Source organism: Rhagoletis zephyria, unplaced genomic scaffold (genome assembly GCF_001687245.7).
Source record: "Rhagoletis zephyria isolate East Lansing unplaced genomic scaffold, Rhagoletis_zephyria_1.1 Rzeph_scaffold_05617, whole genome shotgun sequence".
NCBI lineage: Eukaryota > Metazoa > Arthropoda > Insecta > Diptera > Tephritidae > Rhagoletis > Rhagoletis zephyria.
The window spans coordinates 34,066-41,211 of NW_016162700.1; the positions used below are offsets into that span (position 1 = coordinate 34,066).

A 7,146-nucleotide genomic window follows, 5' to 3' on the forward strand; every position below is an offset into this window, starting at 1 on the left:
AAACTGTCAAAAAATAAAAATTCGCTCAGAGCGAGAGAGTAACATTGGAAAGTACGGGATCGCTTTCTAGTAAAAAATGGTAACTTCTGTCAACTTCAACATAACCTCCAAATTTTGGTTGTAAATTTTTCATTATTTGGTATGTAAACACAGCTCACACATGTAAATAACCAAAAATACTTTCAAATTCATTAGAATCCACTTAAACAAGTAATTAAATACTTTTCAACATGAATAAGCAGAGTGCACTTTTCTTTTGTTTACAATTTGGTTGCCAAACACACTACAGCTGATCGTTTGACACATTTACCAGAATTTACCAGCAAAAAGTTCTCGGACTAAAACTGGTAACTTCTGACAGAGAGAGAACCGTATTTACTTTCTTTTTTGTCCATAATGCCAATCTTTAAGACTGATTTATTTTTATGTTTTTTTTAATACACGTTTAAAAAATTTGGTACAAGTTACCAAAAATACCACCGAGTTGAAAGTAACATTTCATTATAAGCCTATTGGCATTGGAAAATTGCGTTTAATGCTAATGGTCGAACATACTATGCAAATGATGCAGACTATAGGATTCTCCCAGAAGGATATAGATGAATTAAAAGGTATAAAGGGTGACACGAACGCTTTCCTTCTCTGCGGTACTATATTTGTTGCCAGTGTGCATCTACTCTTTGACTTCCTATCGTTTAGGTATGACGTTATATTCCGGGGGAGAAAATATAGTATGAAGGTCTTTCAACGCGTACGACTCTTTGGTGTGCATTCTCGCAAATTGTGATATTTCTGTATTTACTGTACGAGAATACATCGATGTTAGTGCTCATCCCTGCAGGACTTGGTGTGCTTATAGAGTTATGGAAGTGCAAAAAAATATTGAAACTATAACTAGGCCTCACGGGCTTGCGAAGAATGCAGCCAAAAGATCTAGAAACAAGCAGAAGCACGAAAAGTTGTAAATTCACACATGTGCACTTTTATATGTGGAAAAGTGGAGCAGCTCGCTAGCGAATAAGTATCAATTAGGTGCTTAAAAGTGGCTCGCTACTTGATAAGCAGTGAAATGCATACTTCCACCGTGAAAACTGAAAACTGAGAAGCAGATTAAGTGAAACGTAAAACTTAGCCAATAAGCTATATTCGTACTTGTTTGCCAGCAACTTTATGCACAAAACGTTTAGGGCCTGTGCCAATTGATAGAAAAGTTCTATGGTGGAAAAACTTTTTACTATGGTGAGAAAATTTTACATTTCTGCTGTGCCAATTCGTAACTTTTTACTGCTGGAAATTTTTGACAGTTGCTTTGATGCACAAGAAGACTATCGAGTTTGCTATTTATAAAATGCAGCAATTATATAGAAAATATTTGCCTTTGATGATTTCAATCCTTCTGGAACTAAAATCCATGCATTTATTAGACCTTTTAGCAGTAATATTAAAAATAAAAACACGTCAAAACCGTCTGGTAAGTGTGTTCACAAAAATGTTTAAAACCGTGTACAATTGTTTCCAATAAAAACATATGTCGTTTTAGGGTATTATGTACATGCAACAAGACGTTTATTCCAAAATACTAAGCAGCATTATGAACGGCGATAACAAGACTACAAAAATGTATCTTAGGTTGTCCTCTGCTTCGTTTCGAAAAATTGTAACTCACATTCCCAAAAAGCGCCACGGATGGTCAGTGGAGTACGAAGTCATTTGCTTAATAAAGTCTTCAAATTATTTATATTGTTCTTACTCACTTCCAGCCTTCGTTGCTGTTGGCGTTCTTTGAACTGAACCAAACATCCTTGTCAATGCGCTTTTCCAGAAGGATTCTGCGTTCTGAACTGCTCCCTGTAAAATAGTATTTTTAATTAAAAAAATACATAACGCCTTTTCATATGTAAATCTGAAATTAAATCTTACAAGTTATATAGCTTTTCTTTATTTTTTTTGCCGGCGGGACCATGTTCTTTTATTTCCACTAGCTTTTGTTTTCTTTAATTTATGTGTATACGTGCGTTGTTCGTTCTTCTTCTTGATAATGCTTGCTGTCAAATTTTTCACTAGCCCTGCCGTATCAAACATTTTTATTCACCTCATAGCTGTTAAAAATTTACTATCCAGAGAACTTTTCTATCAATTGGCACAGGCCCTGAGTTCAATTTTTCTCTTGGGCGCCGCTGCTATTACATACACGCGATGATGAGGTCATTTGATCTACGGCTATGACACGGGGTAACTCGGCATACCTATAGTGTGTGGCCAAAGGAGATTGCAGATACGCATCGAGTAGTGTTGCGAGTTCTAAATTGATTTCTTCGCCCGGTAACACAACTCGTATGCTGTATGTAGTAGAATTCTATATCGATATATCATTCCGTATATTTCTAAAAATGCTCGCGTTTTGATTGCAGAAAAGGGTTGCGCAGAATGACTCACTGGAATGTAGATCAGCAAGACCTCCGTATTAGGCAACATCCCTGGAGCGCGATTTGCAAGCGACTTCAAACACGTCTCGGAACTATTAAAAGGATGAGTTACTCTAATGCCCTGGGTAGGATAAATTTGCAGGTATGTGTAAACACTAAGCAATTAGTCTGCATGTATTTATGAGGATCTGGACCTAATCTCAGCACTGGGTTCAGATAAAGGCAGAATATTGATGTGGTTACTTAGTTTAAATAATAAAAACAGAGATGCTAAAGGCCAGCCCATATAATTACTTTGCCCACAGAATCCGTCCGATTATTGGGTTGAAAATTTTTAATTTAAGCCTATTTCTTATTCGGAATATGACATGAGTTTTCACTGATTATCAGTTACTCAGTAACTTGCCAGTAATCCAATTCTGTTGCAAGTGCTAACACCAGTATTGCCGTGTACCTCGATTTTTGTTTTAGCCGAATTTGTGCAGAATTATGAGGAAGTCGATTTAAAATACTCGTAAATAACTTAGTATTCTGATACGAAGTTTCAAAATAATAATGCTTTGAATACTTTGGGGCTGCTTTGTGCGTAAATCTCGGATTATTACGTTTGACATGAGCATAAAAATGTCAGTACAGACTAGAAGTAGTAACAGGAAGTTCGTTTTTCGGAAATTGGAGCTGCTTTCAAAAGTCAGTAATTTGAAAGAGTAGGCCGATAGGTAGTGTTCGCAACTGCTACACTGTTTTTTATGGTTGCACTCTCCTTCTCATGCAAATCAATTATCCGTGAGACCTTACAGTTTCAGCTCTTTCTTTGAACATTACCTGAAGGTTTTACGTATAATGAGTAAATAATTTTCTTGATGAAAGGCCATAGTGGTGGATTATGTTAAATAAATTCGCGCTATGGTTGCGGCTTTTATGGCTTTTATGTGCGTGCCAACTCTTGTCATTTTCAGACTAATCGTTTTCAAAGAAGTTGGTCGACTACCAACTTTCGCTAAACCTTTTATTCAGCCAATCGCCCATGATGATTGTATCATGCACCATTCTCTATAAGATTACTTTCTCCTACTTTCCGTTGGTTCGTTTGTTAACAGTTTAAACTCGACAATTTTTTTTTCACGCAAAACTCAGTATTCAAAGTTTTTGATTAAGAGTGATTTGCAATAAGGTGCATTCCAAAGAAAAAGGCATCGAGTTATAACTTAAAATAAACTTGAATATTATAAGTTCGATTGTCGAGACTAGACTGGAGCTTTACTGGGCATGAATCACGTAACTTTGAAACGATAGTCGTTCAAACGATACTGACAAAACGATGTTGTCAAAACACTGATTTATGCATTTGTGTTGCTGTTACGTGTTACTGTTACTGTTACGTGAAGCCAAACTGGAATCGAGTTGACGATATCGCACAAACGATCAAACAATATTTGATTTTTATGAAGTAAGACAATCTCGACACGATATCGTTCAGACGATTGTCGTCATACGTGATTCATGCCCTGGTCTATGAAACATATATATATGCGGTTTGCATGCGTTATTTTCAAGATGCCTGCCGTGAGAGCAGTAATGATTTATATTTGTATGCTGAAGTGGACGGTATTTGTTGCGAATTGTGGTTGTGGAATAAGTTGGGTTTTTATGAAGAGGAATCGTTGCTTGGTTGCGATTCGCTGTGTTGTTGATCACAGGGGGGTAGTAGAACCAACTAGACTACAGGTCTAGTAACCTGTCCTCTCCACTACTCTTGCCCTATTGTCTGCACCTAGATGGACGTTAACTACCCTTTCAAGTCCCCATTCGTTTGGCGACAGGTTATCTTCTTTGATGATCACGAGGTCTCCAATTTTCATATTGGCTTNAGACTACAGGTCTAGTAACCTGTCCTCTCCACTACTCTTGCCCTATTGTCTGCACCTAGATGGACGTTAACTACCCTTTCAAGTCCCCATTCGTTTGGCGACAGGTTATCTTCTTTGATGATCACGAGGTCTCCAATTTTCATATTGGCTTGCGGATGTCTCCATTTTGTTGCGTTTCTGCAATTCCGTGAGATATTCACTTTTCCACCGTTTGCAAAACGTGTGGTGTAGAGCCTTGAGCCTCTGCCATCGATTTACAATCGAGGCACGATTTTCAATTATTTATTTATTTAGCTATATAACATTTGTACAAAGTAAGACCCAGTCTTTTAGTAGTACATTTTCTTTTACAATATTTCTTCTGAACAAGCAACTTACAAACTAAATGAACTTAAACCTATTATTAGATACAGATATTATTAAACAAAAGAATTAGAGTACATTATAAACAAGAGTAAGTACTTAACTTAGTTGAATGTCAAAGAGAAGCTGAGAAGTTAAACGTAGAGACTGCAATTTTAAAACACCTTGCTTGCTTTATATTTTTAATGTCAGACGGTAGGGAGTTCCATAATTTTATGGTGCTAACAAAGAACATGCGTTCCGAAACTAAGTAAGGTGTTTTGGAGCAACGAGATTAAGAGTTCGGGGACATTGACCCAATTTAATTTTTTTATAAAGGTAAGATGGTTGACGGCAATATAATAATTTATGTAGATATAAGAGCGCACGTAATTTAAAGTACGCATTTAAATCTCTGCCTAGAATCTGTTGTGCAAAATGGGAGATATGGTCATACTTCCTTTTTTCAAATACGAATCTTGCCGCGTTATTTAGAGCAATTTGTAATTTATAAGTTGAAGCATCATCAATATTACAATATATGAGTGCCCTAACAAATTTCAATTTCGTTTGCTGTGGTAATTGGTAAGCATTATAGTATAGCTTTCTAAGGATATATTAAATTTTACTAACTACGAAGTTAAGGTGGTCCACACATGACAATCTTGAGTTAATTTTGAATCCCAAGTTTGTTACAATACCATCATACTTAATACTTATTCCATCGAGTATTATCGGAGATGTACCGCTAAGGTCAAACCCAGATGGGGAAAGCGCGATTGCTTTCGTTTTTGACGGATTTAATTTTAAATTGTTTGCAACTGCCCAGTTAGAAATCCGAGACAGATCTTCGTTAAGCCTGGAAATCAAGTCTTCAACAAGACCAATGGGCCTTGACAGATACAGCTGGGTATCATCAGCGTAAAGGTGGATTGATGCGTTTTTACAACACTTCACTATATCGTTAATGAAGACACAGAACAATATGGGGCCCAAAATGGAACCCTGCGGCACACCTAATGTATTTGGCTTTAGACTTGAGTAATTGTTACCACAGTGAACTTGCTGTAGTCGACCCGTTAAGTAACTTTTTATTAGTTGTATAGAAAAAGCTCCAAACCTAAATTGACTACCTAGTTTACCTAATAATAAATTGTGGTCGATGGTGTCATAAGCTTTTGTGAAATCAAGGAGTACTATCGTTGTCAAGTTATTTTTGTCTAAAGCTGGTCGTATGTCTTCAAAAATTTTCAGCATTTCTGTGGAGCAGCTGTGCTGACTTCTGAATCCCGATTGAACATCACTCAGTACACAGTTTTTGTTTAAGTGGGTGGTGATTTGTCGTGCTAAACATTTTTCGAAAACTTTCGAGAGTGGTATTATAATTGCTATTTTCCAGAGGGTAGGAAAAGTGGAGGATGTAAGGCAAAAGTTAATAATGTGCGTAAGTGATCGGATCGCGAAAGGAAGAATCATTTTAAAGAACTTCAGACTGATACCATCAACACCTGTAGCATTTGATTTGACAGNAAACTTTAGACTGATACCATCAACACCTGTAGCATTTGATTTGACAGCATAAACACACTCAGCTAAATCTTCATCCGTCGCACATTGGAATTGAAACACATTATCATCCACATATGAAGGTATAGAGGGCACACAAGCAGATGAAACTGAGTGGCTTGACGAGGGAAAATTGGCATTTAAAATTTCTGGATCTAAGTTACATGTGACATTGTCCTCACTAGAAAAACCAAACGTTTTGAGGTTTTTCCACAAAACTTTTGAGGGGAGGTTTTCATTGAGCTTATGTTGTAAGTATGCTCTTTTAGCATAACGTGTGCTTGCCATAACCTTATTCCTGGCTACTCGGTATATTTCCCACAGGTCAGAGCATCTATGGTTTTTCCAGCGTTTGTATGCTTTACTTCGCTCTTTAATTAATGACAAAATCTCACTGGTGAACCACGGCTTTTTGCTATTTTGAACCCTTACCTTCCTTAAAGGAACAAACTTATCAAATAACAGGCCAACTAGAGAATTAAAATGTTGTAACTTTTCGTCAACTGTCGTAAATCTCCAACATGTATTCCAGTCAAGCAGATCTGCCTGCTTGAATAACTCACTTTGATTTACTCGCTTAAAGTCCCTAAAAAGCAGTTCTCTTGCTAATATTTGGCTATGAAAGTGGAACAGGAACAACATTTCATGGTCGGAGACGCCATCCATTGGTAGTTGATCAATGTGGTTGACATACTTAGAATCACTAACGCCAAACACATCTAAAAGACTAGGTTTGCAGTGCGGAGCGAAGCGGGTTGCATATTTGTTTATAATAGTAATGCCTAGCGATAGGAAGTTGTTTATCAAACTTTTAGAGGAGTGGTCATTACATAGANATTTGGCTATGAAAGTGGAACAGGAACAACATTTCATGGTCGGAGACGCCATCCATTGGTAGTTGATCAATGTGGTTGACATACTTAGAATCACTAACGCCAAAC

General features: G+C 37.0%; 1 long non-coding RNA gene across 1 annotated transcript; it reads left to right on the forward strand.

The window, feature by feature from the left end:
- The first annotated feature begins 1,188 nt into the window (after nt 1-1,188).
- Nucleotides 1,189-2,572, forward strand: LOC108372310 (uncharacterized). The gene is made up of 3 exons (XR_001848841.1): nt 1,189-1,239; nt 1,305-2,341; nt 2,412-2,572. It is a non-coding gene; the product is annotated as an uncharacterized LOC108372310 (long non-coding RNA).
- Nucleotides 2,573-7,146: the final 4,574 nt, after the last annotated feature.